This window comes from Lissotriton vulgaris, chromosome 5, assembly GCF_964263255.1.
Source record: "Lissotriton vulgaris chromosome 5, aLisVul1.2, whole genome shotgun sequence".
Taxonomy (NCBI): Eukaryota; Metazoa; Chordata; class Amphibia; order Caudata; family Salamandridae; genus Lissotriton; species Lissotriton vulgaris.
This window is the reverse complement of record NC_141693.1, coordinates 850,374,845-850,384,967: the sequence shown is the minus strand read 5'-3', so window position 1 is coordinate 850,384,967 and position 10,123 is coordinate 850,374,845.

Below are 10,123 nucleotides of genomic sequence, written 5' to 3'. Positions count from 1 at the left end.
TGGTTGCTGCCCGGGCTTGGAATGCCCTTCCCCTTCACCTGCGCTCCATTCAGTGCGTAGGCCAGTTTAAGAAGAGTCTGAAAACTCATTTATTTACCAGTGTGGCATAAGCTGGTCTCCGCTCTGTCTTTCTCTGCCTTTCTCCATCGCGCCAGGATACTCCCAAGTAATAGAGCGCGCTATAAAATGGTTTATACATATACATGTACATATGCAATGCTTTTTACAACTCGGCTATGTGTTGAACATAATGATCGGACGTTCTTCTTTGACCGCCCCGAGACAGTGAGTGACTGGCTTGATACGTTGTCTACACAGCGTGATCGCTCAGAACATTCTGGAGGTGCTGAAGGTGGCCCGTTGGAACAAAAATGAGAAGTGGTTGCTGGTTTTCGGACAGTGCACACAACTGGCAGCTGTGGTTTGATGACTATTGTATCTGCGATACTTTATGGAGTTATACCCAGAGGTGGCGAGGGGGATGGGACTCTCCCTCCTCCGGGTTTATTTTTGTAAACTAGTTTAATGTTAGGGCGACAGGCACACTGCAAGTTGGGGTGACTTTTGAGTCTAACGCAGGGGTGCAGGGTGGAGGTGTGTGTTTCGGGTATTTGTTGGGGGGTGGAGGGGTCTGGGTGTGTTTCATTTGTTTCAAGGCAACGCAATATTTCACATCATGATCTGGGTGTCGTGTTCATTGTGGGGTGGATTCTGCACTTACTTCCGGGATGGGAGTTGAAGTTATTGTGTTGGAATGTTAACGGGTTGGGGGATAGGATAAAACGTGGAGTAGTGTTGCAGCTATTGAGACGTCTCTCCCCTGATGTAGTTTTATTGCAAGAGACGCATCTGATCGGAAACACATGCCATGCTCTGAATCGCAAGGATATCGTCCAATTGCACACTCTGGATTTACTACAGGATCTAGAGGGGTGGGTATCCTAGTTAGGAGTTCCCTCCCCCTGGAGTTGGACGACATAATCCTTGACGATAGGGGGCGCTATGCTGCGCTCACTGGTAGGTGGGAGGGGAAGACTATCTCACTGCTTTCTGTGTATGTTGTCAAATGTCAAATGTCAAAAGCTTTTATATAGCGCAACAATTCACCAAAAAGGTCTCAGGGCGCTGGTCTGAAGGCTACACCTGGTCTGAAGACTACGACCTTTGCTGATTTGGGGAGAGTGGTGTTGGGGCTCCCTGAGGGCATTCTGGTGATGGGTGGAGATTTCAATTCTGTTGTTTCCGGTAGGGAGGACTGCATCCCACCCCAGGGACCTCACAAGATCACAGTCTTGGTTGAGTGGCTTTTTGGAGACGCTGGGTCTGGTAGGTTGTTGGAGGCTGCTGCATCCGGGACAGGCGCAAACCACCTTTCACTCTGGTGCGCACAGTACTCTCTCTAGGCTTGACTATGTCTTGATGCCAGCAGCGCAGGCCTCTACGGTTAGGGAAGTCAGACACCTGGCCAGGGGTATTTCGGATTACTCCCCACTGTGGCTTTTGATGGACACGAAGATGGGTTCAGAGGGTCGAGTGGCTCCGATCAACCCTTGGCATCTCCGTAACCCCAAAACCCGGGCAGAGTTTGTTAAGGCTTTGGATCACTATTTTGCTGAAAATGTGGGGTCTGTGTCCTCTTCTGATTCGCTGTGGGAGGCTTTTAAGACGGTCATCCGTGGTCAGGAGCTATCGTTAATTGCTGGCACCAAGAAAAGCAAAAATGAGGCGGTGGTCCGCCTTGAGACCGAAATAGATGAGCTGGAAGGGGATTTGGAGTTGGGTATCACTCATGATAAAGTGCATGTCCTTAGTCTCAAACAACTTGATTATAGAGCCCTGGTAACGGACGCTGCTAGAGCTATGAGTAGAGAGCAGTAGGGACGGCTGTATGATGTGGGGGACAAGGCTGGGAAGCTGATTGCTTGGTTGGACAGAAAAGGGTTGAACAGAAAGGAGAGGGCAGGTCGTGTGGTTCCTGTGGTTGAGAGATCTGATGGAGTGCGTGTGACAGACCCAGTTGAGATTGTGGAGTGTTTTGCTGAACACTTTCGAAATGTATATTCCCCAGTCTCTGACAGACCAGAAGAAGAATCACATCTGCTGTTATGGGACAGTGCATTGCCTTGCTTGTCGGACCCAGATAGGGATCTGATGGACGCAGCATTTTCTGACGATGAGGTGGCATTTGCTATTCGTTCTGTCCGTTCTGGAAAAGCTATAGGCCCTAATGGTCTTCCCATCAAGCTTTATAAGCTGCTCCCTGACAAAATGGCGCTGTATCTTCGTGATATGTTCTTGGAATTGCGAGATATCGGCTCCCTTCCTCGTTGATCAGCGACTTGCGACCATCGAGGTGATTCACAAGAAGGGGAAACAACGGGATCGCTGCACATCCTATAGGTCAATATCGCTCCTGAATGCAGAGCCCAAGATCCTTGCAAAATTGGTGGTAAACCGACTGATAAAGGTGATCGGTGATCTAATACATCCGGATCAATCTTGTTTCATTCCGCATCGTAATACAGCATTGAACTTGCGGCGCCTGCATGGCGTTCTGGCGAGAGCGGTGTCACTGCGTGAACCGGCCATCTTGGTTTCCCTGGATGCTTCGATGGCCTTTGATACAGTGGAATGGCCATATCTCTGGGCTGCTCTTGCAAAGTTCGGCTTTGGTCCTGGTTTCATTGGCTGGGTAAAACTCCTGTATGAGGAACCACTGGCTCAGATTGTGGTGAATGGTCGGGTCTCTAAGTCCTTTGTCCTGGGGAGGGGCACGCGAAAGGGGTGCCCGTTGTCCCCATTTCTTTCCGCCTTCGCATTGGAACCCTTGGCTGCCTGGCTGCAGTGGGAACCATCGCTTAAGGGTATTCAGTGGACCCCTGATTTTGAGGATCGAATATCACTCTATGCAGATGACATCCTGCTGTATCTAACGTCGCCTTGGAAGTCGTTGATAGTATTATTTGATGTACTTAACTTGTTTGGGAGGAACTCCGACCTTGTGATTAACTGGACTAAGTCCTGTCTTTGTGTGCTATCGGGGGACACTCCCTCTTTGCCACGCGTCTGCCCCATACAGGTGACGCAGATGGGATTTAAATATCTGGGGGTCTTTATTTCATTAGACCCCGTTGTTCGTTACGAGTGTAATCTCCTTCCTCCACTCCAGAGGTTAAAATCTGACGTTGTAGCCTGGTGTGGTCTGCCATTGTCCCCCCTTGGGCGTGCAGCTCTTTTCAAAATGATGTCTTAACCACGGTTTTTGTACGCGCTTCAGAACACGTTTGATGTCATTCCGGCAAGTTACTTCCAGGAGGTGGAGAGTCTGCTGAGGCGGTTGATATGGGGTGGACGTCCGCGTATCGCCCTCGCCAAGCTGACGCTTCCCTGGTATGACGGCGGTATCGCACTCCCCGATATCAAGCAATACTACTGGGCCTCTCAGTTGGGAGCGATCAATCATGCAATGTACGGCCCGCGTTAAACCCTACGTTTGAGATGGATAAGTGGCAGCTGCCGGGTGGAGATTATAATAGGGCGCTTTACTCCAAATCTGTCAGAGGGAAACTTTCGGGACCCACTAAGATAGCAGTGCGAGTGTGGCAGTGTGCGAATGCGGCAATGGGGTGGACTGATCGACTGACCCGAGGGACTCCGCTCTATGTATCTGAGAGAATGGGAAACTTGTGGAAGACGAAAGGCTTTGAGAAGTGGGATATGATCGGTATTTGTAAGATTAGGGATTTCTGGACCAAATATAGGATCAACACCTTCGAGGAGTTAAAGGTAGAATATGAACTCAGTGACACGGAGTTCTTCCGCTATGTACAGGTCCGCCATGCGTTGAGTTCGGTTTGTCCTGCCGGTGTTGCTATCCCAGAATCATCCCCACTCGAAGATTGGGTGCTTGACGGATACGTTCCAGACAGCACTATCTCTTTGATATACAAGAAGTTGATCAACGATCGTACAGACCTGCTGGTGCACCTCAGAGAGGTTTGGACCAGTGACGGTTTAGAGCTGGATGATGAGGACTGGCAATCTGCGATATCCTCACCCAAGGAGGTTGCGATTCCAGCCCGTCTCCGACTTGTGCAACTTAAGATTCTGCATCGGATTTACGTGACTGGCCCTCGCCTGATTCGTATGGGTTATTCTGTGGATGGGTTATGTAAGTGTGCATGCGGCTTGACTGGTACTTTCCTCCACATAATTTGGGAGTGCCCGGAGGTGGTTGTGTTTTGGAATCGAGTGCACGCAGTAATGAAGAAAGTCACGGGTGTTCCACTGCTGCCCGAAGCCAGGCGTTATTTGCTGAACGTTTGTGAACCGACTGATTATGATGTGGCGCAGACTCGGTGGGCGACCCTGGGAATATGATGGCCAAGAGAGATATAGCACAGTTGTGGGGGTCCCAGAGACCGCCCACTATCTCAGCATGGAAGGAGAATATGGATTGGTGTACGTTTAGGGAGAAAACGGTGTATGTAGAGCGAGGCAGACCGAAGAAGTGGGGTCAAATTTGGGGACAGTTGAACTCGTACAGGGGTGATGTTTGCACACTTCCCCTTACCGATATTCCGGATGTAACTCTTTCCCCTTGACCCAACAATCCTAGTGCTGTCTAATCCTAATGTAATATGATTCTGTTTCCAACTGCTCCCCCGCCCCTGCGTTTGCACTGATGATTTGTATAAATTGTAATGCGCCTTCCTTTCCCCCTTGAGCACATATCCAACAGTATTGCCTTCTATTGCCTTGTTTGTTTATGTTTTTCTTTATTGTCAATAAAAAGAGTTACAAAAATAATTCAAGAGTAGGGTCTCAATATAGTTGTTAATTAATCTCAAAAGAACAGTGTGAGTCCTCTATACTAAGGATAAAGAAAAGAAAAACACCAAGCAGGAGCAAAATCGGTAATAGTGAGTGATTTTAAACTGTGTATGTTCATGCGCTCCAACAATTGAAACATGACGATAAATCAAGTCGTGAAGATACTGATCTTACGGTCCTCACGGTGGATGTGATATCCCTGGGGTAGGGCTAGGATGAAATCTGGTTCAGAGTCCATATTAAGCCAAGGCTCTGTTAAAAAGGAAACATCAGGTTTGAGTTCTTCTAGGAGCAGGGCGATTTTCGGTAGAGTGCTTGGAAAGTTTAGAAGGTGAATGCTTCACTGGATGTTTTTAAGATCGGGCCAGATAAGATCACTTTGGTTTGAAAGTGAAACCCGCAGTGTGGGCAGGTGTTGTGCCCATCTGCTACATTCCACGAGTGATGACAGTTAGCGGTTGGCTTTCCATTAAGATTATGAAGGGCTAGGGCGCTATACCTCCTAATTTCTGGAAATAAATGAGTTGGGGTTGTGGCCCTTGGCCCCGTCAGGACGCTTGCCTTTGGCTTGCCCGCGGCGTGTCCCGTGCGTGAAGCGTATGGCATCCCAGTTAAGTAGGAACTCAGCGGCGGGTCAGCTGACTAGCCTGGGCGTGCCGGAAAAGGCAGGACCTTTGTGTAATACCCTAAAATTCCCTCCACTCAACCCGAACAATCAGTGCTGGACTGGGGAAAAGCACAGTATTAAGCTGTAAATGCTCAGCAATCAACAAATAAGCAGCTATACGTGTCGAGGATACAGTCAGGCTCAATTAAACGTTTTTTTATTTATTTTTAAAGCAGTATAATTGAACAAAATGCAAGTTGAGGAGCCCTTTGCCAGGCGCTCCTGAGCTGGTAGTGAGGCTATTCCTCCGAATAGCGAGTGCAGTTAAAATTAGGTGGACGTTTTCCTGGGAGGCAAAGCTAAAAACAAAAGTGCAAATTAAGGAGCCCTTTACCAGGGGCTCCTGTTCTAAAAATATGGCTGTTTTTCCTTACCACAGCGTGCGTCTGCAAGAGGAGTGCATGGGCGAGTTTAGCATGTATGAACTTGTGAGGATAAATGCTGTGCAATGGTGTGCGCAGATTTATGATGACTGGTGGAGAAATGCCACTTTTAGAAGTTGGCATTTCTGTGTACTGTGTGTCTGCCTGCCTGATGTAAATGGCATGTCAGGCTTGTGATTGACAGGAGCTGAGAGGTGTGGGTGGCTCCAGGAGACAGAGTGGGTCAGCCCAGTGGTGAATAGAGAGATCTGCATGCAGATGGGAGGGAGAAGTTGCACCTGGGACCTGAATAGGACTGTACCTTCCCTCCACAATGCTGGCTCTGCCCCCTGTGGTGCGTCTAATCACTGAGCCCTCACCTGAAAAAGGGGAGAGGAGCTGGGCAAAACAAAGTGCTCCAAATCCCCTCTAAACCAGTTCTGACTGGTATCCCCAAGCCCTGTGCTGTGACCCAAATGGAAATGTAGTATAAATATAGGGGCTGTGACCCCATGATGTTGTTCTGTTTCTGATCCTGATGGAGGGAGGCTTGCTGCTGCTGGGGCCCAGGAGGGATCGCCATGGGGGGCTGCTTCCCTGCTGGAGGGCCCTGTGTGCTGGCCCCTGGGCCCAGCTCTGCCCCTGAAACCTCTCATGGACTTTTCCTAAAAGGACCTCCAGGACCTTGCTGCATCTTTTTGCGCCCTGTGAGCGCTTTACTTTTATTTCTTAAAGGTGCTTTATTCTAATTATTCCCCCAAGCAGGAGCAAGATATCTCCGCAGCATTGCGCTGCTTGGGGGGAGAGAGAGAGAGGGAATCCCCAGCTTAGGGATTCCCTAGGGATGCCCTGAGAGCAGGTGCCCACCCCGCTGATCGATCATGCTTGCGGGTGCCCACCCCGCTTATGGATTGCAAAACGCGGGTGCCCACCCCGCTTTTTGGTTGGAGAAACGAGGGTGCCCACCCTGCTTTTGTATATTTAATTAGAGGGAGCCTACCCCTCATTGCCGCCAAGAGAAGACCCCTGCCGCCGCGATCCACGGCCCACCTGATTGTGGGCAGGGTCTGCGGATGAAAGCGGAAAAGGCCAGAGGCGTGACGGATGTTGAAATACCCGGGCGGGAGCCTGTCCCGTGACAGGACCTACTGGAGAGGACGTGAGCCTTTTCCGCCTCCACTGCTCCATTGAGAAGTCCAGGGTCCCAGGAGGGGGCCCGGGTGAAGTGGAGAAAGGGGCTCGCTGCACACATCGTGGTTCCTTGCAGGCACATCGCTGAATCCCCTCACACAGGCATTATTGATGCCCGCTTTGGGGTACATTGTCGGTGCTCACAGCTGCCCCGCTAGACAGAGGGCAGCTGCAATGATGGGGGCAGTTCTTGGCTCACAGCACCCCTGTGGGGGCTTAGAGGGCACGTCTAGTGCTAGTGCCAATCCTACAGTGAAAGTGGCACCATTGATACTGAGTCCATGAGTGGGACCGAAGGCACAGAGGTGCCAGTGAGATTCACAGCTGCGCAGCACTTAGTGCCAGCTGCTACGTTTAGGCCTGCGCAGAGTGCGCACCCTTGACTTCCCCTGCATTGGCAGCGCGTCCTGACTTTCAGACATAGGGCATTTGAGCCCCTTTGAGATGGCCAGGTGGCCAGGGGGACTGTGAGGTAAATAGGGCACTAGGCCCTAATGTGAGTAAAGCCTCTACTATGGTCTTTTGAGGAGACTATGTGCTAAATGTGAGTTATGTGGCGCTAGGAAATGTGATTCCTGTAGTATGATTTACGCACCCTGTTTTATACCTCTAAATGCGTTTTTATGATTATGAGGTTGTTTTGCATATTATACTTTATGCTAGTGAGATTATGTTCCACTGAGAATATTTCCTAATTTGAGTTATACTTAAGAGGTTAGGGTCTAATGTGTTTAGACTCATGAGAAGATTGCATAAGGTGTTTAAGCTGGTGAGGTTGGTGCAGAATGTAATTCGCGCCTAATGTGATACTGTGCATAATGTAGTTTATATTACAGGCTGATGCTAAGTACAGTGATTACCAGTGGTTACTGGCTGTACGTTTATGATCTGTTTTACTTTTTCTAAGTTCGCTTTGTGATGATTCTGACAGTGGTCCAGTAGGCCCTGTCAGGTATTTATAATCCCTTATAGATATGACCCAGTGCCAGGTAGCACCATGTATATTTTGTGTTTACTATTCTAATGTGTTATGATAATACAAAGGCTATTTTTGACATAACCTTGTGTGGAGTTCCTTTTGTAGTATGCCTGGGATGTTGTTGCTGTGTGAGTGCGCAAATGCTTTACACATGGCCTCCGGGATAAGCCTGACTGCTCGTGCCAAGCTACCAAAGGGGTGAGCAGGAGTTACCATTGGCGTGTAACTCCCTTGCTCTGACAAGAGTGGTGGTCTCTGCTTGGCATTGGCCAAAGCCTTAGCCAACCAGAGATCCCATTTCTAACACTTCCTCAATAGTTAAATATCTTAAGAAGATTTGTGATAATTATGTGCTATCTGGAAAGGTATCAGGCTTGACTGCGGAGGCTACAATTGTAGTTATGCCGAAAGAAGGTAAGGATCATTTTGATTCTAAAGATTTTCGCCCATTTTCGTAATTAAACAAGGATGCTAAAATCTTTGCCAGGATCCTAGCTAGATGCTTAGAAGGTCATATTCCCAATCTCATCCATGATTCCTAAACAAGTTTCGTTAAGGGTAAACTGGCCAGAGACAATATTCAGACCTTTTGTCATATTTTAGAAAAAGCAAAACTTTCCTTAATGCTATCGGCAGCAACTGCCCATGACGCCAAAAAGTTTTTTGACAAAGTCTCTTGGCCTTTTTTACAAGCAGTATTAGAATCCCATAACCTTGGTGATTCCTTTATTAATATAGTTATGGCCCTCTATGCACAACCATAAGCTAATATCAGAATTAATGGAGCTACCACTTCTTTTTTTAATCCCCACCAAGGTACCAGACAAGGATGCCCTCTCTCACCCCTTCTTTTCTTCTATCTATAGATCCACTTCTTAGTCTACTTAATCTGCATCAGGGTATTGATGGTTTTAAATTTGGTTCATGTACACTTAAAACGGGTGCTTACGCTGATGACGTTCTTATTTTTTCAGAAGATATTGCAACAACGATCCCCGTTATCTCAAACATCAATAGTGGTTTCTCACTTGTCTCTGGGTACACTCTTAACAAACAAAAAACTGAATTGTTCCCTCTAAATTCCCTGTGCTTTCCTTCTCACATGGGGGATTCAGGTTTTAAATGGCAATCAACTTATATTAAATATTTAGGAATCTGGTTCTGTAAAGACCTTTCAGATACCATCACCCATAATGAGTCCCACATTATCTCTAAGGTTAAAGATACTTTGTCTTCCTGGTCTCCTAAATATATTTCTTGGTGGGCAGACTACAAACTCCTAAAATGATGATAACCCCGACAATCAATTTTTTATCCTCCATGCTACCTATAAAACTTTCCTCTGCCTTCTTCAATAAGATTGATTTAATCTCTTCAAAATTTCTATGGAATGATAAGAGAGCTAGGGTTGCTTACAAATACCTTAGGAAGCCTTCTGTATCAGACGGTTGTAATCTTCCGGATTAGAACCTATAACAAATTGCCTTTCTAGCATCTCAAGATGCACTTTGGTTTTTACCGGACTGTCAACATATACCTGCTTGGATTCATATTGAACGAGTGCTATGTACTCCTCTTTACACTCTTTCTTTTCTCACAGCCTCCAAGCTTGTTTTAGCTCACTCTCAACATATTGTATCAGACACAGTTAATGCATTAAAATATATTGAAAGGAACGGATTCAAACCTAGTCATAAATCACGATGGTCATCTTTATGGTATAATTCTAAACTCTCTACTGAAATTGATCCTTCCGCTGCCTCTCTGTGGGCTGCCAAAGGTATCAGATTGGTAAAAGACCTCTTTGATTCAAATCATGATACGCTTTCTTTTTCTTCTTTAGCTAGGAACTATAATCCTAAAATCATGGATTTTTATTCTTTTTTTAAACTAAAGGTTAAACTTTCTAAAATACCCCTCTCTACAGATACGGTTATGGCTTCACTTCATTCTATGTGGATACATACAGGCCATACTGTTTCTAAAAATGATACATTTTATTCTGCTCCAATACCTTCACAATCTACAATTACTCAGGTTAAATTGTTCCATCATTTTGAAGAAGACGTTTTTAAACATATTTCACAAGAT